The 24,398-nt window shown below is 48.7% G+C and overlaps 1 long non-coding RNA gene across 1 annotated transcript; it reads right to left on the bottom strand.

Moving 5' to 3' along the window:
- Positions 1-470: 470 nt before the first annotated feature.
- Positions 471-24,333, bottom strand: LOC110346341 (uncharacterized). Its single transcript, XR_002390322.2, has 2 exons — positions 16,157-24,333; positions 471-5,140 (listed from the first exon to the last, which is right to left on the bottom strand). It is a non-coding gene; the product is annotated as an uncharacterized LOC110346341 (long non-coding RNA).
- Positions 24,334-24,398: the final 65 nt, after the last annotated feature.

The following is a 24,398-nucleotide window of genomic DNA, read 5'->3' as shown; positions in this document are numbered from 1 at the left end:
CTCCTGGTCTGCGTGAAGAAAGGCCGGCTGAGACCCAGTGTCACAGGAGGCCACCAGCCTGGTTGCGTGCACACTGGTCACTGCTGGTAACAGACTCACCCAGCCCTGGGATGGGAGAACGGACTTGGGGTGGTGACAGCTCCCCAGCCATGCCCCGCGCCTCACCCACAGGCAGGCTGGCACTGGGCCCGCTGGCCCGAGGACATGTGGGGGCAGGAGTGACCCCCCTGGGGACAAGCGGGCCGGTGAGGACCTCCAGGACACCCCGTGCTCTCTGGACTCTGGCAAGCCCTGGGGCCCTGTCCTCCCCAGAGGGGCCCGGGGACCTGGGTCACCTGTCCCGGCTCTGCTGCAGGTGACTCCTTAGCTCAGCCCTGGGCTCCTCGGCCAGGACTCGGAGTTGATAGCACAGGGTCACCGAGAATGTCCCTTGCTCAATTGTACAGAGAATAAGCTTGCGTGGGAGAAAATGGGGAAAGCAATTTTTATTGTGAGAAGTGAGAAGTTGTTTTCATGTTTCTGTTTCACAAGATGAAAAGTTCCAGAGACTGGTTGCACAACCATGGCAATACACTTCAAATAATAACTGTCCACTTGTGGGGACTTAGCTCAGCGGCACCGAGCCTGCCTCCCAAGCACAAGGTCCTGAGTTAGATCCCCAGTACAAAAATAGAAACAAAACTGTCCACTTGAACACTAGGATGGTAAATTTTATCTCATGTATGTTTTACCACAGTTTTTCGGAAAAGAGAATTAGGCTGGTATGGCGGTGTCTTACTTTTCTAGTCGCTAAGACACAATACCTAACAAAAACAAAGCAAAGGAGAAGAGGTTTATTTTGACTCAGTGTGTAGAGGTTTCATCCATAGTTGGCTAGCTCCAAGGCAGAGGGGAAAGAGCTCATGGCATGGCAGACAGTAATCCCAGCACTCAGGGGGCTGAGGCAGGAGGATCCCAAATTGGAGGACAGCCGGGGAAATGCAGTGAAATTGTTTCAAAATTTAAAAAAAAAGACTGGGGATGCAGCTCAGTGTACAGCTGTCACGTATTTAATCGCCAGTACCAAAAACAAAGGCGGGGGATCCACTGTACATTCTTTCCACTTAATGTATGTTTGAAATTGCCCATGATAAAATACTTCATGTTTTCAACAAAGATTTATGTACACATCGGGGCCTGGGATTTAGCTCAGCGGTTCCGCCTCCTGCCTTGCAAGCATAAGGACCTGAGTTCAATCCCTGGTACCAAAAAAAAAAAAAAGAGGTAAGATCTATGTACATGTCCCTCCATAAGCTTGTGTGCATCTCTCAGTAAGTGGAATTCCTCAAGTGAGGAATAGGAATTTCTTTTCACGGCAACTGCCAAGTTTCTTTACAGGTGTAACAATTTATGTTTTCATGAGTCTCCACATAATCTCAAACATGTTGCTTTAGGGGCCGGGGATTTAGCTCGGGGGTGCCCCAAGCTGCCTCACAAGCGCATGGCCCCGAGTTCAATGAGTGGTACCAAAAAACCAAAAAAACCACGTTGCTTTATGTTTTAATTTCTGTCACTCTGATGAAGGGAAAATTACACTCATCAGACTGAGGATGAAGATGAGCATGACTGAAGAGCCACAGGCCTAGGGGTAGAGGTAGATTTGATTTTAGATGGTAAATTTAAGTCAGAGCTGGGAGGACCCAGATCTATTCTTAGTGAATGCAAACAGTAGGGTTCTGGGCTCTTTTATAGATTTAGGGCCCAGGAATTTGTAATCAGTGTTGGAGGGACCTTTTGCAGTCGGTCCTGTTTCTCAGTTTTGTTTTGTATTGGTGGCGCTGGGATTGAACCAGGCTCTCCCACATGCTACATACGTGCTCTACCACTGAGCTACATCCCCAGGGTATCATTCCCCAGTTTTTTTTTAGATTTCTTTTTTTTGTTTTGGTACCGGGGATTGAACTCGGGTCCTTGCGCAGCAGGCGGCAAAACTGCTGAGCTAAATCCCCGGACCTTTCCCCAATTTTATCTTTGTGCCCCCGGAGTTCTCTGAAAACTGACTTCTCTTCTAGGAACCTGTTTTCTTCTTTTTCTGGTTACTAGAGCCTCTTAGCAAATAAGAGGAGGGAGTAAAACACAGAAGGCACCCTGGACCCCTTCCTTGGTCAGGTCATTGGTTTGTTTTGTGGTGCTGGGGATTGAACCCAGGGCTTCTTGCATGCTAGACCAGCACTCTTACCACTCAGTGACAGCCCCAGCATCCTTCGCTGGTCTGTCCCTGTCCACTTTTCTGCTAGAGATGGGGGCTTTACCGTAATGCATCAGAGTTGTGCGGTTTTTAGAAGGCACTTTGGATTCCTTCATCTGATTTTGTTCACAGTGAATGTTTCCTAGTCATCAGATAGCCCAGTTCCTGCACTTGAGGTGGAGTTAAGATGAAATATTCATCAGATGATGAATGTATTTGATTTGTTTGGTTGTTTTTTTATTTTTTACTTTTGGTACCGGGGATCGAACTCAGATACTTGCGCTTGTGCAGCAGGGGGCAAAACCACTGAGCTAAATCCCTGGCCTGGTATTATTTTTTTTCGTGGTACCGGGGATTGAACTCAGGACCTTGCACTTGTGAGGCAGATGGCGGCACCACTGAGCAAAATCCCCAGCCCAGTTTGGTATTAAACATGTAAAATTTTTAAAAAATTACATACACACACACATACTCATATATATGTATTTTTTTAATTTGTATGTTGGGCCGGGGATTTAGCTCAGTGGCACCACACCTGCCTCGCAAGTGCAAGGTCCAGAGCTCGATATCTGGTGCCCCCCCAAAAAAATTTGTGTATGTATTTTTAATTTTTTTTGTGTGTGTGTGGTGCTGGTGATTGAACCCAGGACCTCAACACTGAGCTACATTCCCAGTTCCCCACCCCTCTTAAAAAAATTTTTTTTAAAAAATTTGAGACAGGGTTTCACTAAATTGCTAAGGTGCCCAGGCTAGGCTCGAATTTGCAATCTTCCTGCCTAAGCCTCTCAGCATGCTAGGACTGTAGGTGTCCACCACCATGCCCAGTTATGAAGTGGTTTTAAATTGTATTTCACTGATGGTGGGATGGTCAAGCACCTCTTCATGCATTTATTAGCTACTTAAATTTCTTCTGAAAATTGCTTTTTTTTTTTGAGACAGGGTCTCGCTTTGTAGTTTAGGCTGGCAACGAACTCACTATGTAGGCCAGGCTGGCCTCAAACTCGCACGATTCTCCTGTCTTGGCCTCTCAGTGCTGGGATTACAGGCGTGCGCCACCACGCCCGGCTTTGAAAATTGCTTTTCATATTCTTTGCTCATTTTTGTTTAGTTCTGTATTGATTTGCATTTTCATATTTTAATAATATTTTTCGGTATGTCACAATTTTTTTTTTTGGTACTGAGGATCGAACTTGGGACCTTGGGCTTGCAAGGCAGGCAGCAGAACCACTGAGCTAAATCCCTAGGCCTATCACAATTTTTTTGCAACTTGTTCCTCCTTTTTTTGTGTGTGTGTTACGGGGATTGAGCTCAGGATTTTGAGCTCTCGAGGCATGTGTGGTGCCACTGAGCTAAATGCCCAGCCTGTTCCTCCTATTTTTAACTTGTTCCTAGAGACTCTGGCATCTAGAAAGAATACATTATAGCTGAGTGTGGTGGTGCACTCCTGTAATCCCAGCACTAGGGAGGCTGAGGCAGGAGGATTGCCACGTTTGAGGCCAGCCTCGGCTACATAGGGAAACCGCTTCAAAATTTTAAAAAAGAAAATTAACTTTTACATTATAGTCAAATCTGTTGTTTTTTGGGGGGGTGGGTACTAGGGATTAAGCCCATGGCCTTAGGCTGAGCTACATCCCGAAACCTTTTCATTTTTTGAGACAGGGTCTCCCCAAGTTGCCCGGGCTGAGCTGCAACTTGCAACCTTCCTGTCTCAGCCTCCCAGAATCCTGGAACTATAGGTGTGTGGCACCACACCTGGCTTGTCCTCATTTCATTTATGGATTTTACTCCATAAGAGGTGAAATTCGTAAGTTCCAGGCAAACGTTCAGTCCAGAGCAACACACACAGCCTCTTCCGGTCCTCTCTATAACGGTGCTGGGCTCTACAGCTCTCAGCGCTCTGCCACTGTGCCAAGACCCCAGCCCAGCAACAATTTCCATTTTCCCAGAGAAGCCTCCGCAAGTTCAAGAAGGTTTCCTTCTAAAAGGACAGTTTTCCTCCTTTAGTCTGTTCAGCTGATGTGTTTGCTTCCCTTGAAACAACCTTGTGCGCTTGGGATAAGTCCTACTTGGTTAAACATTTTTAATGTAGTGCTTCACTCAACTTCTTCACCTTGCTAATACTTTTAATCTTATATCTTTGTTTATAAAAGATGTGATCGAAAAACACTTCAATGTTTGAAAAATTACAGTAAAAGTTACTAAGCTCTCTCATAAGGCCCCCTCTCACTTCAAACATATTCATTCCACGTTCTTGCCTTTTTTTTTTTTTTTTTGAAAACAGGCTTTATGTAGCCCAGGCTGGCCTCCAACTTGTGGCCACCCTCCTGCCTCAGCCTCCTGAGTGCTGGGATTAAAGTGCCCCGCCATCCCGGCTCTGCATTTTATAATAGATTTTTCAAAGCAGCGTTGATTTAAATATTGTTAAAATGTCACGTTACATACATACACAGCCTAAGCTATACAGAGACTTTGCTCACCCCCCCCCAATCTAAACATTTACTAAGTACAATTAGTAGCAGAAAGGCAGGTGAAGTTATTTGCGGCCCACTGCCCTTCGAGGAGGTCCCCTCGCACCTGTGCCGCCCGCCGCACTTCCCCGGCCTCTTCGCCTTTTCAGGGCCTCAAAATGGCGCCGAGACAACCACACCTCGGGGGTGGGGACAGCCGGCGCCTGTCCAACCAAAATGCTGGAACGAGCGCAGGCGCAGCACGTGCGGCCCGCTCTTCCCAGGTCGCGGCAAGCGCAAGCTGTGATTGATTGGCCGAGGCCGAGTCACATGGACGCCGTCGCCTTCCCGGCCGTCTTACGTCCGGAGCTCGGTGCTCGGCGCTTCCGCTGTGTGCGGCGGCTGCTGGTGCCTTGTGGGCTGTGGGAGGGTGGACGCCGCACCGGCACGGCTTGAAAGGAGAAACCTGGGGGGCGGGACGGTGCGGGTTGACGTGTGAAGTGGCTCGGGGCTAAGGCTCGCGGCACCGTGACGTGTCGCGGTCACCGAGTTCTCGGACTGCGCGGGGCGGGCGCCTGGGTTCCGGTGCTGTTGTCCTTCCCCTGTGAGGCCTTTGTTTGGCTGTGTGCGCCTCCCTTTGAGTAGTTAGTTACAGGGATTAAATTTTTTAAAATCTGACTTGCAAATGTGATGAGAGAAACGGAAGAATTCCTAAAAGTTTGTCCCTTACCTTGACTTCCGCCTTCTAGATGGTGGCAAGAGATATCTTGGGATACCTGACTTACAACAGACACCAAAAATTGCCCATTTTTCCTATATGTGTTGGTATTTGTTGGTATAAAATATTCCAAATGAAAAAAATGACACCACCACCTGGGTGTGTTGGTGCACACCTGTCATCCCTGCACTCCAGAGGCTGAGGCAGGAGGATCGCTGTAGGTTCAAGGCCAGCCTGGGCTACATAGTTCAAGGACATCCTAAATTATATAGTGAGATCTTGTCTCAACCAAACCAAACCAAACAAAACCCAAAAGTATCTTCAGAAATTGGCAGACTAATGCCAGTGTTATACATAGCTAAATTAGATAGAAATATTACAGGCAGGGCTAGGGGTGGTGCTGCACCTGCCTGGCAATTGCAAGGCCCTGAATTTGATTCCCAGTCCAGCCGGGGAAAGAAAAAATTATAGGCAGTCAGACAGGGCTAGGCCCTTGAAGAAGTCAGTGCAGAAGATAAGAACAGATTACAACTGGCTGGAGGGGGAGGAGCATTTGCTGAAGGCTAGGCCTCAAGATAAAGATGGAATGACTACACCTACGCACTTCCCCTGTGAATGAACAATAAAGGTTGATATTCTAACTTTTTTTTTTTTTTTGAGGTTAGGGTCTCTTAAATAGCTCAGCCTGGTCTTGAACTCACTAAATAGTCCAGGCTTGGCTCCAACTTGCAACAATCCTCCTGCCTCAGCCTCCCAAGTGTTGGGTCTACAGCGGTGGGCCACCAGGCTGGGCCATGATTGATATTCTAAATAGGGGTTAGTCACCTTCCAACCTTGTGGGAAACAAGGCCGTCCTGACCCATCCCTTCCAGGAAAAGCCCTGGTGCTTGCCACGTATGCCCTTTACGTGATCTGTTTCCCCACTGAATCAATATTACCTAAGGGGCTATACTTGTAGTCTTACTGGTTGAGCATAGGTTTGTCCCACCTTATGCCACCTCATGATTTTGCTCTATAAAACTTCTTTGAGAAGTGGGCTTCTGGGCCCCCCACTTTCCAGGTACCCTCTTCCCTCAGGCAAGACCTGTCTATCCCCCAAATATGTCCTACTCTTAAACTCCATTGTTTCTAGAATTCATTCTTCGATTTTGGAGACTAGGGACTCGGCATATCAGACATCTAACGGGATGAGAGTTACAATATTTCCCGTATACCATTTGGAGGGCCTTATATCATCACCCCCAAAATTTAAAAAGTCAAAATAAGGCTGAGGATGTAGCTGAGTGCAAAGGCTCTGGGTCCAGTCTCCTGAAAGGGACATGGTGGGGGGACAGGGAAAGGAAACAAAAAAGGTGTGGACATAGGTCACTGTTCCTAGGCAGCTGGTGTGCGGATGGTCGGGAAGCACAGTCGCAGCCTCCTGAGTGGGGAGAGCTCGTCCTCAGCCTCCAGCGGGGCCTCCTCCCCACCCTGCTCCTGCTCCTGCTCCAGGCTCTGCTATGCTCCCTAGCTGTTTTCACAACTCAGTTGCTGGCTACTGAAACCCCATCCTTCAAATATTGCTTCCTGGGCTGGGGCAGTTCCATGGTAGAGCACTTGCCTAGCATATGCTGAGCCCTAGGTTTGATCCCCAGCAGTGCCAAAAATAAAAATAAAGGCACACTTACTAATACTCCCAACAAGGTCAGGTCTCTGCTGGACTTCATTTCTGCTCTTACTTTTACTTCCTAGTGTGTCTTTTTTTTTTTTTTTTTGAGACAGGGTCTCACTGTGTAGCCCAGGCTGGCCTTGAACTCACTATGTAGCCAAGGCTGGCCTCAGACTTAGGGTGTTCCTCCTGTCTCAGCCTCCTGAGTGCTGAGATGACAGGCATGTGCCACCACACACCTGGCTACCTTTCAGGCTCTTGTCACAGTTTATATTCTGGATCTGTTTTTTTACCAGCCCTTTCCTCAGCAAGGCCACACTCCCAGTGGCAGAGGCCCAGTCTGTATTTTCCTGGTGATCTCAGAGCTCTGGCCTTAGTCCAGAGTCTGTGTTCATATATGAAATGTGTATTATTGTTTCCCACTCTTTGAGCAGCATTTTTTTCTGTTTTAGAGAACTTTTGTTGTTTCTTAGTTCTAAACTCAGACCAAAAATATTATTTTGTGTTTATGTAGATCAAAATGGCAAAACAAGCTGGGTGTGGTGGCAAAACCCTGTAATCCCAGAACTCTGGATGCTGAGGCAGGAGGATCACCAGGAGTTCAAGGCCAGCCTGGGCTACATAACACAGTGAAAATGCCAAAACCACTTTTGATCTAGATGTCCCCTGACAAAGTGTTTCCGCATGAATGGAAACAAGTGTTTGAGGGAGCTTTTCAAATCAAGTGAGCAGAACCAGGCAAGGTGGCGCACGCTTGTAATCCCAGCATTTGGGAGGCTGAGCCAGGAGAATCATCCCAAGTTCAAGGCCAGCCTGGGCTACATAGTGAGAGTCCCTTTCACAAAACCAAACCAGAACAAAATAAAAAATAGAGTGCATTTGTTTCTTTCAAAAGTGGGAGACTTCCAGGGAGATGGCAGAGTGGTAAAAAGCAGAGAAACAGCATCTCTAAGATTTGGTGTCCAGATATTAGAATATAGCAATGTGAGGACGAGAAGAATGGGGGCTCTGGGGATTTAGCTCAGTGGTTTTGCCGCCTGCTGCGCAAGAGCAAGGACCCAAGTTCGATCCCTGGTACCAAAAAAAAAAGAGAAGAATGGGGAAAGTCCTGAGTCCCCAGGACTCAGCAAGGATCTGAAGCAAGAATTGACGCCCATGAGGAGAGTGAGGAGAGAAAACACAAGGAAGAAGGAGGTAGCAAAGTAGTGCTTACTCCCTGAGCCCTGACTCACTGCATAGGAGGGAGGCTTCAAACCTGCAGATGCATGGTGACTAGTGGAGATCCAAGAGGCCTCCATGGAGAAATGCACCAGTGGAAAGGGACACAGTGAACTGCAGTGGCTGGTGAGTTATTCAGGTTCAGACATTCCCCAGCAGAGGGCAACTGGCCGGTAGCCATCTTGGAAAGGGGCCAACTGAGCTTGGAACTCAGAGCAGCTGCAGGCTGTCTCCATCTAGCTGCTCCCAGTGTCAGGGTGAGGCAGAACCGAGTTAGAGTTGGCAAGAGGTCAAGGAGCTGAGTTCAAGCCATCAGGATGCACATGGAGTGTTGTAGGCTAAACAAATTGGATTTCAGCCTCACAGCTGGGAAACCAGCCTGAACTTCAGTGGAACTAAAGGTATAGGCTTCCTGGGATTATCCACTGTCCTACCATAAATCTACGGCTGCCTTGGTGGGATTAAAACATGGATCTGGGGCCAGGGATTTAGCTCAGCAGCACCATATCTGCCTCAAAATTGCAAGGTCCTGAGTTTGATCCCTGGCACCCCCCAAAAAAACCCAAACAAACATGGATCTGGGCTCTGTCTGCCCACTCTGTCTACCAGTGATAGCAGAGACATGCCCTGAAGTGAACTTTTTTCTTTTCTGGTTTTTTGGTTTTGTTTTGTTTTCTTCTTTTTTTCTTGATGGTTTGTTCTTATTTTTATGAGAGTGAACATTGTTTCTAGTTTTTTTGTCATTGTTCTGTTATGCTCCTGTTTTTATTTCTGTCTTCTCCCTTTCCTTCCTGTCCTCTTCACCAGTTTTCCAAAGTTTGAGTGATCTTCCTTTGTCCTCCAGTCTTGCTCCTAATCTCTTCCTCTTCTTCTATTTTTCTCCCTAACTCCTTTTTTTTTTCAGTACCAGGAATCAAACTTAGGACCTTATACTTGCCAGACAGGTCCAGTGCCACCGAGTTCCCCCTAACTCCTTTTAAATTTTCTCCCTGAGGGGAAAATCACCATACTGAGGGCATATTTACTGTATACAATTTTCTGGTTTGTTTTAGACTTTGTTATATAATCACAAATCTTGTTCATACAATTAAAGGTGGCAAATTAACAATTACCACAGTTTGTCGTTCTCTAGGGTGTGTTTGCTGCTATTCTTATTGCTGATTGTACTACTTTAGCCAAAGTGACCTAATTGTGCTAATCAGTTGTTCTTCCTGGTATACCAAGACTGAGATCACCCAAGGGTCAAAAACAATGCTACAGGCCAGTGCCAAATAACTAGGGGCTAGGCTGAATAGGCAGAACTTCTCATCCCTAATAAGTTGAAGAGCTAAGATCTTGTAACATACTCAAACCCAAAAGGTGCCTGCACCTGGAAGACATCTTTGAGATGTAGTCATTTCCTAAGGGTTCTGGGGGTGGGAATTTAGCTTAGTGGCACCACACCTGCCTGGCAAGCTCAAGATCCTTAGTTCGATTCCTGGTTTAAAAAAAAAATTCTAAGTACTAGCAATAAAGCTACCTGGCATAAACAGTTTACAAGCATCAACCCAGGAATTAAGAAGACACTTAAGTGAGATGCAACCTCAGATTTCCCGCTCACCAAAGCAAACTTAGAGGCCAATGAAGTAGAGCCACCCACCTGGACTCTCTGAAGTGGTAACAGTGGAAATAATAATACAGATGAACAAGGCTCTAGAAAAAGTTAAACCAGAAATAATTTCTCAGATAACTACAGAGATGGTGACCATAATGAAACACATGGTTAGTGACTCTAGAGAAGATACAGATTTAAAAAAAAAAATAGAGGAGCTTAGGAAAATGATGGAATCCATGAACACTCAACATAAAAAAAATGAAATCCATGAAACAGACTCAAACAGATATCCAGGAGATTAAAAATTCCACTGAAAGTATACACAGCAGAATGAGCTAATGTGAGGACAGAATATCAGATATAGGAGACAGGATTGTGGTTAGTGATCATGAAAAGAAAGATTTCTTTAAAATAACAAGAGTCTGGGGCCAGGGATTTAGCTCAGTGGTTCTGCCACCTGCCTGGCAAGCACAAGGTCCCGAGTTCAATCCCTGGTACCAAAAAAAAAAACAAACCAAGAGTCTACTGTACATGTGCAAGGACCCGAGTTCGATCCCAAGTACCAAAAAAAAAAAAAAAAAGAGCCCATGAAAAATCAATCCAACAGCTGCTAGATGATGCAAAGAATAATATAAGATTGATCGGAGTCAATGAAAAAGCAAGAGCTAGCGTAAATGACATAAAAAACTGTTCACAGAACTAATGGCAGAAAACTTCCCAAGCATGGAAAAGGAATTTGACAAACAGATGAGGCATATAGAACTTCAATTAACCATGATAAAAAAAAGAATCTAGGGCCAGGGATTTAGCTCAGTGGTTCTGCCGCCTGTCCTGCAAGCACAAGGACCTGAGTTTGATCCCCGGTACCAAAAAAAAAAATCTATATCAAGGCATAGTCAAGATTCCAGGAATTAGGGCAGGGGATTTAGCTCAGTGGTTTCCCCACCTGCTTCACAAGCATAAGGACCCAAGTTCAATCCCTGGTACAAAAAAAAAAAAAAAAAAAACAACCAAAAATTCAACACAAGAACAGAATATTAAAGGCGGTTAGAGAAAAGAAACAAATCACATATAAAGGAAAGCCCATCAGAATCACAGCAGACTTCTCAATAGAAACCCTCAAGTCAAGGAGAGCTTAGAGTGAAGTATTTCAAGCCCTAAGGGAAAACAACCTCCAACCCAGATTGAGCACCCTGCAAAACTACCTTTCAAAATTGACGGAGAAATAAGATACTTCCATGAGGAAGAACACCTGAAGAAATTCACGACCACCAACCCAGCACTCCAAAAGTGGAAGAACAAGATAGAACAAGAAAGCCACACTTTCCAAGAAAAATGGGAGCAAGCTGATTTCCTTATGGAAGTAAAGAATGTTCCTACACGTTTAATATCCACACAGAATCTGTCTGTGTGAAAAGAATATAATGCACTGTACAATTATGAAATAAGTCCTGGTAAGAGCCATGGTGGTGGACTGAAAAGACACATATAAAAAAAGCAATGAACTGAAAAAAAAAAAAGACTGAAATTTCAACATGATTTGCTTTTGAATGTGAATAAAATAAGCGACAATGTTATGAAATGTACTTAAGGGTTATGTGAGAAAATTGCCCAGGCATCAAAACCCTGCACAGATGGTGAGTTTATACAGAATGTCTTTTGAGTGCAACAGAAATTGTGCCCTGAAGAGAGACAAGCATTTGCAGATGTAAGACTAAGTGACACTGTCGTCGCTCCACACGTGGGCACTGTGGCCAAGAACTTGCAGAGCTGAGTCAGTTGTGACTAAAGGTTGCCTCCAGGTAGCCGTGTTTATTCTGGTGTCGGTAAAACTTTGAATGTGACTGAAGAACTTTTGGGTACAGCACCCACGGCAGGCATGCCATCAGGGGATTACTTGTGCTTGTGTATTGAGAAAAGTCTTAAAAGGTTTCATCTGAGCTGGGCATGCTGGTGCACACTTGGGTTTTTATTGTTTTTTTGGTACCGAGGATCGAACTCAGGTCCTTGCACAGCAGGCGGCAAAACCACTGAGCTAAATCCCTGACCCAGTACACACTCGTAATCCCAGCACTCAGGAGGCTGAGGCAGGAGGATTGCTGCAAATTTGAGGCCAGCCTGGATTATATAGTGAGTTCATGGCCAGCCTGGACTACATAGAGGGACCTTGACTCAAAACCACAACAAAACAACAACAACAAAAAGGTTGAATGTGGAATGGTCCATGTTAGTCAGTGTTAGACCAGACAGTAAACTCTGATGGTTTGTGTTCATGTATCAATGCCTAAGTCCAAGGGGCAGGGCTTCTCAAAGATGCAGAGCTCAAGTCTGTGCATGGCCTCACCTCTAGGAGTCACTGCGCTAAAAATGGGTCTGGTCAGGGCTGCAGCCTTTATCCCACAGCCTGGAGGCTTCCCGTGGGTATCAGCGGTCCCTCCGAGAGTCCCCTACACAGTGCGGAAGCCCGTTCTACCCCTGAGAGAAAGTGGCTGGGCCTGGAAGGTGCATGGGCAGTGTCTGCACCTCTGGACTCTAATGTCTGCGGAAGGGGAGCTCTGCACTGCGGATCACGGTTCTCTAGCAGCCAGGGCCAAAGCTTTCGTCCCCTGGGTTGAGGTCAGGATTGTTCCAAACGCCCTGGCTCTTCCTCCCCAAGGGCACTCACAAGCGGCAGGCCCAGTGCCCACCTCAGCCCCCTCTGTCCTAGCAAAACTGTGTCATTGGGAACTCATGCGTTGAAATGCGTTTCTGAAGACGAACGTGATGGGGGGAACCGCACTCCAAAAATGAGAGCGTGGAAGACTGAGCTGCAAATGAGGTCCTCTGGTTTCAAACCGTGAAAATAAACTAATGTTCAATTCTGAGCAATTTTTTTTTCAATACTGGGGCTCGAACTCAGGACCTTGTGCTTGTGAGGCAGGTGCGGCACCACTGAGCTAAGTCCCCGGCCCAATTCTGTGTAAATAGTCATCATGGGAATGAAGAGATTCGAGTGGGAGTTACTGAATTGTGCCACGTTGAAAACCAAACATAACAGTGCTGTCTCCGGAACGGTGACCCTGACTGTAAAAACCACTGGGCGCACATTCTGTCCATGTTTGGAAGTTCTGATGTTTCTAAGCAGCTGCTTTCTATTATAAAACTAAATAAAAGTAAACATTGCTCCCTGTTAAAGGGTTCAAAGATGAGTCCTCTGCTGCCCGTGGCTACACAGAATTCACAACCTGACAAGACTCACACCTTTGAGTGTGAGAAAAGAATGGCAAATTTCAAATTTCAAATCTAAGGAGTAATAAATTATAAAACTTTGAAGAGTAATTTCTATTTTCAAATTATATTCTTCAGTGTCATATGTGGAGTACAATCTCTGGCATTGTGCATGTTTGTTACCCCTTATACCACATAAAAGAAAGTGTGATTATACTTCTGGATGTTTTTAAATTTTAAATTTTTAAAAATTTGATAACAGCTGGGCCAGGGATTTAGCTCAGTGGCACCACGCCTGCCTCGCAAGTGCAAGGTCCTGAGTTTGATCCCCAGTACCAAAAAAAAATTTAATGACAAAAACAATAAAAAGGCCAGCCATGGTGGCACATACTTGTAATCCCAGCACTTGGGAGGCTGAAGCAGGAGGACTGCTGTGAGTTTGAGGCCAGCATGGGCTACAGAATTCAAGACCAGCCTGAACTACAGAGCAAGATCCTGTTTCAAAACAAATTTTTTTAAAAAATTTAAATACAACCATTTCTGGCCCTTTAAGTTATTCGAGTTTATAAGCCTCTGCCATAAAGGAAGCCACATTTTTCTGAAGGGCACTGTGAGCCAGGAATATGAACCTAGGACTCAGTGGTACACTTGAGTATTTAGTCACCTAGTCCCACCCTACCCCAAGGACAAAGGGCCGGCCCCTCCCCTGGCCGAGCCTGGGCGGCATGGCCATCACCATACCAGCTTCTGGGTTTGTTTCTCAGGAAGCATCAGCGTTGTTGGCTGCCTTACAGTGGGTTCGTGACTGGCCCTGCTGGAAAGGGTGGACATGCAGAAGGGGACAAGTGTCCAGGGAGACAGCCCGATGCTGCAGCAGGGCGGTAAGCAGGTCTTTGACCTCCTGGGTGTTTTTCCACGGTGACATTGGCCATGACTGCTGACACTGCAGAAACTGCTTCCTAAAGAATTACTCTAATTAGGGCCTGGGGATTTAGCTCAGTGGTTTTGCCACCTGCTGTGTAAATGCAAGGACCCGAGTTCAATCCCTGGTGCCAAAAAAACCCAACAGAATTAGTCTAATTATAAAATAAATAAATACTTATTGTGGAGCATTTAAAAATGGGAGGGGGCTTGTAATCTTTTCTCTTGAACTTGTAATCTTAATTTTTTTTTGGTTTTTTTGAGATGGGGTCTCACTATGTGGCCCAGGCTGGCCTTGAATTCACAGTGATCCTCCTGCCTTAGCCTCCCAAGTATTAGGATTACAGCCGTGGACCACGATGCACAGTTCCCCTCATTATGGCTTGTATCTAGATGTCCCCCTGAAGCCTCATGCACTCATAGGTGGGGCTTTTGGGGGTGACTAGATCATGGGTGTGTGATACTGGATGAGTCTATTGACGGGTTTAGCACAGCTCTGGGTGTGGATGGTGGATTTACTAAAGTGGGAAGTCTCATCCTGGGTGTAGGTGGCACCGACCAATATGCTTATAGCCTGGATGGAATAAAAAGGGAAAGAAGAAGGAAGGCTCAGTGCTTCCTGCCTGCCACACCATGGACTGTTTCCTCTCTGCCATGCCCCTTGGAGCCAGCTGAGGATGGACTGAAACCTCCGCAAACTGTGAATCAAAATAAACCTCTCCTCCTTTAACTTGTGAGTGCCGGGTATTTTGTCTGAGCAACGAGAAAGTAACTGAGACACCTTTGTTGCCCAACCCATAGCAGTGAGTCCTGAACACCTGCCATCCTGTCACCCTCCAAGCTCAAGTCCCACTGACTTGCTTCTTTCCCACAGGCACTGGTGAGCTTGGGTGGGCTGAGGGCTCTCTCAGGTGATTGTGCAGGCTGGGTGTGGTGCCTCTTCCTTTCTACCCTCCCAGAGGGCAGGGGACAAAGGTCATGTCCCTGCTCAGGACAGTCTTGGAGCTGAGGTCTGGGGCCCTGGGGAGCAGGGTGGGGGCATCAGGACAGGAAGAGAGGCTGATGGGAAATGCCACTTCACTGTGAGTCCCCAGGCAGATCCCTTCCTTCCTATGAGAGACTTGGCCGCACGTGTCGGGGGTCCTCAAGGTGTGTGGCCCCCAGGCCTCGTGAACTCCAGAGGAACCCAGGGTGGTGAAGGCTCACAGCCACAGAGAGGGTGGCAGTGCAGCTGGGTGTGACAAGGCAGGGACAGGGAGGAGGGCACAGAGCAGGGGTCAGCAGGGCATGAGGGAGGGTCATGGCCAGGCATGGGCCAGGGCTGGCCCTCAGCACTGCCTTCAGTCCTGTTCCCACCCTCAGGTGTGCATCTGGGTCTGCAGGGCCACTCTGTCACTCCTGCCCTGTCTCAATGAACAGAAGCCTAAGGCCACCCTGTTGCACTGCTGCGCCCACATGCACCTCCAGCTGTGTCTCCGTGGACAGGTGGGCTCTCCTGTCCTCTAAGCTCAAGGCCTCCTGGGTGCCCTGCCTCTTGCGGCCACAGTCCCTGCTGGGCACAGCTCTGGGCCCAGTCCTGACAGTGCCCTAACTTCCAAGCTGCTAGACCGAGCTCTGCAAATCAGCAATAGGCCCCATCTGTCCACAGAAATGGCAGTCAGCGGATGCCCAGGAAGCAGCTGCCAGGCCCCCGGCTTCTGCCCGCGGCTTCTCACCCCGTTTGTGGGGGACCTAAGCCAGGCCCTGGCTCCTTCTAGGCAGGGGTGGCAGCCCCCAGATGACCAGGGCCGGATGCTCCTCAGTGCTGCCTCTTGCTGGTCGCCTTGGTACACCGCACCCTCCCGGGGAGGTGGCAGCCAGCATGGTGGTGATCTGCCCTTCCTTCCTCAGAAGGGAAGCAGCCCCTGGGGACATTCTTCCAGGGGTCACGGTGGCCACTGCCACCCAATGATGACGGCAGCACTCAGCTGTCACACCCAAGGAGAGACATGATGACCCCCACACACACCATGGATGTGGAAGTGAACTACTGACGAGCTTCTGGCAGCAGTGCTCATCAGTTGGGGGCCACCCATGACCTCAGTCCTCGGGGTCCTTCTCAGTGCCCTGCTGACCCCTGGGATGGGTTGGGCAGGTGGCCCAGGAACACACTGACCTCCCCATGACCGTCCCTTACCTGGCCAGAGCGTGGGCTGTGGTTAAGAACAGTGGAGGGAACTCTGGCGGGGGCCTCTGGGACAGATGTTTTCCAGCTCCGTCTGGGCTCTGAGATGTGAGATGTGAGGTCATTGCCTGAGCCGCAGCAAGACACGTTTTGTCACTGTGATGAAGCTGACATGAATGGGAAAGACAAGAAAATCGTGAAAGGGGGATATCTGTGAGCTGCTGGGTCAAGCCAGGCCTAAAGGGGGTGTTCTGCTGTGCTACCAGCTCATGAGCCTTGTTGACCATTGAAGTCCTTTGATTTTGTTTAGTTTAGTTTATTTTTTTATTTTTATAGTTTGAATAGTTTTATAGGGGATTGAACTCGGGTCCTTGCGCTTGCACAGCAGGTGGTGAAACCACTGAGCTAAATCCCTGGCCCTTGTTTATTTGAGACAGCAACTTCAGGCTGGTTTTGAACTCATTAAGTAGCCCAGGTTGGACTCAAACTCACGGCAATTTTCCTGCCTCAGCCTCCCAAGTGCTAGGATTTCAAGCGTGGGCCACTATGTCTGACTCACCCGCTGTTTTTAAGATAAAATATTGTCTGGGAAGATCAATAGGGAAACTGAGGCAAAGAATAGGCAGGGGCTTGCCTGGAGTTCAGAGCAATTCCAAGCAAAATTGTGCAGCGGGGGCTAGTGATGTAGCTCAGTGGTGCCACCGCCTGCCTGGCAAGCACAAACAAGGTCTTGAGTTCGATCCCCGGTACCAAAAAAAAAAAAAAAGTGCAGCGGACAAGGCTGTCTTCACCTTTCCTCACTAAGCTGCCCTTTCCCCACCTTGTTGGGCTCTGACCTGTCCTGCTGCTCCTCGCCTGAGAGAGGGGAACGAACTGTGCATTACAGTGGCTGCTTCATTTTTGGTATTGAACCCAAGGCCTTTGCACTCAGCTACATCTTCAGCCCCTTTTATTTTTTTTATTTTTTTGTTTTGGTACTGAGGATCGAACTCGGGACCTGGCGCTTACGAGGCAGGCAGCGGAACCACTGAGCTAAATCCCCGGCCCAGCCCCTTTTAAATTTAAAAATAATTTTTAAAATTTTTTGAGACAGGTTCTCACAAGTTGTCCATGGTGGGCTCCAACTCGCGATCCTCCTGCCTAGTCCTCCCAGCGTGCTGGGATTACCGGCGTGTACCACCAACCCCGATTTTACAGCAGCTCGTATGTGGGACCCGCAGGGCTCTAAACCAGACGCGAAAGGTGTTGGTGACTGCAACCTCTTGGGGACAGCAAGAACAGCCCCGTGGTGGGCACTTAGCACCTGTGGGTACCGACAGCTCGGCCACCGGCCCGGGAACTCAGAGCGCACCCCTGCCTGGTGCCCGGACGCCTCAAGTGCTCTCCTTCCCCGGACCCTCCCTGCGGCTTCTGGGCACCGCAACTCTACTGCCCAGTCCGCAAGGAGCGGGAGTGAGGAGGCGGGGCTGGGCTCGCTGACCTCCGTCCCGCTAGGGGGCGCGCTAACAGGGCTGTCTTTTCAACCACGCCATTGATGGAGTCACCGACTGCCCTTTCTCTCTCCCCCAATCCTGTCCAAAAACAAAAAATCCCACGCAATAATACTGAAATCCCCAACAAATAATTTTTAAAATGTTTAAATTACATAAATCACAATATGAACCCTAACCCTACACACGAGCAGAAAAATGTCGTTTCCATTAACGTTTTTATTTTCTTGTGCTGAGGACTGAACCCAGGGAGCTACATCCCTATCCCCGCAAAGTCCCTTTCATCTCCCTTCTCTTCAGCCCATGCTGCCCTCTGCATGCCTCTCTAAACACCTATAACGTTTGGGAACCTATTACATGGGAAATTTCCCAGCTATTCACATTATAGCCAAGGGTTTCTGTTATGTTGTGTGACTTCTATTGAGTTTTCTTGTTTTTTTCAGACAGAGTCTTGCTATATAGTTCAGGGTGGCCTTGAACTCACTATGTAGCCCAGTCTGGCCTTGAACTCGGGGTGATCCTCCTGCCTCAGCTCCCAAGTGCTGGGATGGCAGGCGTGCACCACGATGCCCAGCTGTTGAGCCATTTTGAGTTAATTTTTGTATATGGTGTGAGTCAGGGGTCCAATTTCATTCTTTTGCATGTGGATATCCATTTGTTATAGCATCTTTTTTTTTTTTTGATACCAGGAATCGAACTCAGGTCCTTGCACTTGTGAGGCAGGCAACAGAACCACCGAGCTAAATTCCAGCCCCTGTTATAGCATCTTGTAAAGAGAGCGTTCTTTCCTCACAGAATATGTTTGGCACCTTTGTTGAAGTCAATTGACCATAAATTTATGGCTGTATTTCTAGTCTTTCAGTATTATTCCTCTCATCCATATGTGTACCCTTAGTCTTGATTACTATTACTGTAGCTAAATCTTGAGTTTACTGTAGTAAGTTTTGAAATCAGAAAGTGTGTCCTCCAACTTTTTTTTTTCAAGATTGTTTCGATTGTTCAGGGTGTCTGGAATTATAAATTTTAGGATTTTTTTTTTTTTTTTTTTTTGTACTGGGGATAGAACTCAGGACCTTGTGCTTGGGAGGCAGGTGCTGGCACCACTGAGGTAAATCCCTGGCCCTCTGGAATTATAAGTTTTAGAATTGGCTCGATTTCTGCAAAAACAGGCAGCTGGAATTGATAGGAATTGTATTTGTATATGTATTTGAAGAGTATTTATTTTTTATTTTTTAAAGAGTATTTTTTTTAATGGGGTCTCCCTATGTAGCCCAGGCTGGCCTGAAACTCAAGATGATCTTCCTGCCTCAGCATCCCTAGTGCTGGGATCACAGGTCTGGGCCACCACACCTGCTTTTCTTATTCCATGATTTCCTCCCTTGGTACTGGGAATAGAACCAGGTAGTGCTGAGTTACATCCCCAGCCCTATTTATCTAGTGATTGATTGATGGAATTATTGAGTTCAGGGATTAAAAGGGGCTGTATCTCCAGCCTTTTTATCATTCTGAGATGGGGTCTTCCTCAGGCTGGGCTGGAACTTGAAAAACAGGCTGTGGATACAGCTCAATCCAAAGGCCCTGAATTCAATCCCCAGTATCAAAAAATAAAATAAAAGGCTCAGAGATATAGCTCAGTGGTAGAGCACTTACCTAGCTTGTATGAGGCCCTGGGTTCAATCCCTAGTACCACAAAAAACAAACAAAACACAACAAAAAAACCCTATACCAAACCAAAACTCTAAACTAAAAGCGTTTGTGCCTGTCCATTAGAAAAACTGATGTGGTGATGCGTGGTAGATCACTGTTAAGGGCCCGGATGGCATCAGGGAGTAAGGGAGCCAGCACTGCTGCATCAATGCAGGCTGGCAGAGTGGGTGCCACCGATGACAGGCGCGGCCGGCCCTAGACGCCCTGCCATGCAGCCCACGGAGTGTGAGCCCATGTCCCCAACTGTGTTCACACCTCAGGTGCTGACACCCTGTCCCAATCAGTGGGGTGAAGAGAGGGAGCCATTACGAGACAATAGGATCCCAGATCCCTGATGGCCTCTCCCTCAGGATGGGACTGGTGCCCTAAGGAAGAGGGATGATGTTTTGCCTCTTCTGTCAAGGGAGGACTCGGCTAAAGGCAGTCTGTGAGGGTGACACAGCATCTGTCAAGTACACTGATGTCGGGCTTCTCAGGCCTCAGTGAATGTACTCAAGCTGTAGGCTGTAGCTTCCATGGTTGGTGGCCAGGACACTCCATTCATACAGGCCTGGATCTGGAGTCCTGGCTAATCCTTTGTTGTCTTAGTTTTTTGAGACAGGGTCTCTCTATGTAGTCCAGGTTAGTCTTGAACTCTTGGCGATCCTCCTGCCTCAGTCTCCTGAATACTGGGACTATAGGTGTGTGCCACCATGCCCGGCTGGGCTTATCCTTTGAAGCCCTCCCAACTTCCTCCAGCAGGCCTTGCATGTGCCAATGCCCACAGTGGTCAGTGGGGCCCCAGATCTAGAGGGACCCACAGGTGCCCCAAGTGGACACAGACAGGCCCAAGGGTGGCACCATGCCAGACAGCAGGCAGCGAGGCTGGCCCCAGGCGGGGCTGAACAGGAGCAGCCACTGCCAGGGATTTCAGGCTGCGATCAGACAGGTCCGTCTCCCAAGAGTTAGAGGTGTGCTCCACAGAGGGGAGGGCCAGCTGCCCTCACCTAGCTCCTCCTCTGCCAAAGGCACAGCGCTATCCCCCACCCTCGAGCTCTGAGGGCAGCAGGGGACCCGGCAGGCCTGGGTAGGTGGGATCGCACTTGGCTGGAAATGCCCCGGAAAAGTGCAATTGAAGCTGGCTGGGGAAGACACCTATCAAATGTAATCTATGGTGGCTAACCTGACAGGTCTGTCTTTAATATTGTATGGATAGGATTCATGCATGTGTAAAGCACGTAGGGTTATCTGCTAGATCAGTTAGAGACCCTGTCTCAAAACACACACACACACACACACACACACAATCAAGAGCAGTATATGGAAACAAAGTCCCCATGTTGGGTCCCGTGATCTAGGTTAGTCACAGGCTGGGGATGGGGCAGTGCTCAGACCCTGATGACAAGACACTCAAGGCTCAGGTGCCCTTCCTCATGGGCACCTGGGGGCCCAGCCATGATTTTCCTTCCAGGCACCCAGAGTTAGAACCCGGAGGACATGGTCTGTCTTTGCCCTTGGTAGATGTACCCTTGGCAGAGGGAGGCAGCGTTACTGACTTCTCTGAGTCCATGAAGATGACCAAGGCCCATGGCCACAGAGGTGACAGTTCATGTCTGCCCAGTCACGAGAGGCAGCTTCTGGGTGTACAGGTCCCACTCATCCAAGGCTTGGGCCACCTGGGCCTTGCTAGGGACAGCCACCCGGAAGGCACAGTACTGTTCGAAGCTGTCTGTAGTGTTCCTTTTGTGACTAGAAAGGGTCTTGCTATACAGTTCAGGCTGGCCTCAAACTCAGTGATCCTCCTGCCTCAGCCTCCTGAGTGCTGGGATTACAGGTGTGTGTCCCAACAGCTGCTCATATGTGGTATTTTTATAATTATTTTTTCAATTAATATTTGCTGAAATCTGGTGTCATACACTGTACCAGAGGTTGTGATAAGAGTAAAGAAGGCAAATTAATGTCATTAGGGCAAGACCTTTAGTGTGGGGAAACTGACCTAGAACTTTTCATATTCTTTTGCCTGTTAGGGTTTCTTTTTTTTTCATAGAAAAGGATTTACTGCTAAGCTTTATAAGAAGACACCCAATGGCTCCTCAAGGAAGCAAAAGGCAGCCCTGTACAACCCTCCCAGCCCCTGCCCTGTGGCTGACCACCTCTTTGGGTGCAGACCACCTCAGCATGGCATGTGCCCACTGGGGTGACACTAGAGCTTGTGCATGGCCAGTTATTGGACAGATGGGGAAACAGAGGTTCTGATTCCTGGAAGCGGGAGACTTGGCTAAGACCCGGCCAGAATGGCTGCTGGTGGAGACAGCTGGGGTCAGGTGACAGTGGCCACCTGGTGATATTCTTGCTCTTGTGTCAAGAGAGACAGAGGGACAGGCAGACTTGGCTTGGGGAGGCCACTGAGGGGCTGGAGACAGGGCTGCAGGGGCTCAGCTGTGCTCTCTTCTGCAGTCAGGACTGTAAGCTATGGGGGTGGGGACCTCCTCCCTGTGCTGAAGCCCTGGGATGGGCTGGAGCCACCATGAAGGACCGAGGCCAGGCCAGTCTGGGCATGGTGGTGCATACCTATAGCCTGGGCTACAGAGACCCTGTCTCACACGCAAAAAAACCGCCCTAACATACCTGTACACGATGAGATGGCAAATGGACTCCTCCATCTCCTTGGAGCTAGTTTTTTTTTTTTTGGAACCAGAGATGGAACTCGGGTCCTTGTGCTTGCACAGCAGGTGGCAAAACCACTAAGCTAAATCCCTGGCCCTGGAGCTAGTTTTTAAAAAAGTTTTTTGGGTTTTTGTTTTTGAGACAGGGTCTCACTATGTAGTTCAGGCTGGCAATTTAGCGAGACCCTTTGCAGTGCTGGGAATAAAGCATGCACCACCACACCCGGCTTCCTTTGAGCAAGCTTTGAATAAATCCTTTTTGCTTTTTACCAAAATACATGACCTCCTCCAATTCATGTGAGCATCACTGAGCTAAATCCCTGGTCCTTTTTTTTTTTGAGACAGAGTCTCACTATACACTTCAGGGTGCCCTTGAACTCCCTGGGATCCTCCTCCCCCAGCCTCCCGAGTGCTGATTACAGGCGTGTACAGCCATGCCCAGCCTTCTGCTTGCACTTGGGATCCTTCTGCCTCAGCCTTCTAAGCAGCTGGGGTTAGAGGCATGTACCACCCTGCCTGGCTTCATAATTTTGAGTCAATTTATACATTTAGAGCCGGGGATTTAGCTGGGTGGTTTTGCCGTCTGCTGCACAAGCACAAGAACCCGAGGTCAATCCCCAGCATCAAAAAAAAAAAAAAAAAACAAACCAAAAATAAAAACAAAAAAGTCTCACAATTTATACATTTACTTCTACGGAGCTGGGATGGACCTTGGCACTTGGGAAACCTCACATAAGTGCTATAACAGGTAAAATATTTTGCTGCCCTAGATCAACTCCAAAGCAACATCACTTCACACCAAGCTGGCCCGCTCTGCTTATTTTATCTACATACTTCACTCATTCTCTTAGCAAGTTACTTCCAAGATTACTGCATGCCAGGCCAAACTTCAGGCACCAGGAGTCCAGCAGAGAAGTCTGTTTTCATGACTGGAGAGGTGGCAGATGGACAATGAACACCCTGCTTAAGTCTAAGGTGAGTGATTCACTCAGGGTGTGTTGAGACTGAAGGCAGTAGTTTTCACTGGCGGGCGAGGAAAGGCCCTTAGGAGATGAAACGAGCTAAAATGACAAGGAGCCAGCTATGCCTATCTCGCAAGAGCCTGGCCCATTACCTGTCGTGCCCACTGCTCATCTCTCAAGGGCCCTAAGCCTTTCCTCTTGGAAACGCTCCTGTCGGTCTTCCTGCTCCCTGAAACCCAGAAAGCACCGCTCTGGTTCCTGTCCTTCCTCCCTGGGGGACTCTCCACAGCCCACAGGGTGCAGAGTACAAAGCCCGGCCCAGCCTCCTGCCTGATTTGAGCCCCAGGGGGCAGCCGTGGGGTTCTCATATGCTCAGTCTCAGGAGTGTGCTGGTGAAGACTGCAAAATATCTTGATTGTGCCTAAGAATCCCCACGGGCCTTTGTTAAAATACAAAATCCTGGGCCCCAACACAGCTCTCTCCGTTTAAAATCTCCAGGGGGGATCTGTAATCAATATCGCCACAGCTCTAAGTACCCTGCTTCTGCAGGAACAAGATGTCCTGGAAATATCCTAGAAATGAAGCGCAGTGCGCCGGCCTGCTGAGTGTGTTAAGTTCCAAACACAAGGCAGCCTCCTGAACAACTGGCAAAAGCACGACCAGAGACGATGGCCGGTGTCCTCGCCATCTGAGGAGCCCTTCCTTCGGCTCTTTGGACCCAGTGACTTCAGGGCCACCCCATCTGAAAGGATGCGCTAGCTTCAAAAAATTGAGCGGAAACCCGGGAGTGGCCAAAGCGCCAGCCCGCCCAAGTCCCTCTCCTGAAACCCCAATCAACCGTGTCGCCGCCAGTTACCGCGACACTAATCGGGCTGTGCGCACACTGCTCACACCTGCTAGTGACAGCCTTTATTGAAGGTTCTCAAGAGGCAGCTTCAGGTACCAGGCCCGGGAGGGAGTCAACTGCACTAAGGGGACGTCACTGGCCCCGCGCCGCGGGGAGGGCCGGGCAGGGACCCTGAAAAGCCCGGCATGAACTCTGCGGTCCCCCAACTTCCGGTGCGCTCGGGGCCTTGGCAGCAACATGCAGCAAGCTGCTCTCCGGGGCCGGGAGGCCGAGCGTGGAGAGTACGCCGCCGAAGAGTTTGGGGTCTCCGCGTAACTCTCAGACTAAGCGAGCCTATGGGGCCCGACAGCATGTGGGAGCCAGAGGCCTCGCCAACCCGCCGCCCCCACGCTCCACACACAGCCGGCGCCAAAAAAACTCCCGTCTCACGGCGCAGGCGCGAAGAGTGCTGGCCGCGAGGAAACGCTCGGAAACCCGCGCGTCCATAGCCAATCAACGCGGGCCTGCATAAAGAGAGTCCCGCCCCCAGGGCGCTGTCGCCAGGCCCCTCCCCTTCCCTGGCCGCCCCGGCCGGCCCACCTAGCCTATGCCCCGCCCCACTCC

Source organism: Heterocephalus glaber, unplaced genomic scaffold, assembly GCF_053883595.1.
Source record: "Heterocephalus glaber isolate CG9 unplaced genomic scaffold, H.glaber_assembly_v1.0 deba00001004, whole genome shotgun sequence".
Taxonomy (NCBI): domain Eukaryota; kingdom Metazoa; phylum Chordata; class Mammalia; order Rodentia; family Bathyergidae; genus Heterocephalus; species Heterocephalus glaber.
This window is presented reverse-complemented; position numbering and strand designations above follow the sequence as displayed.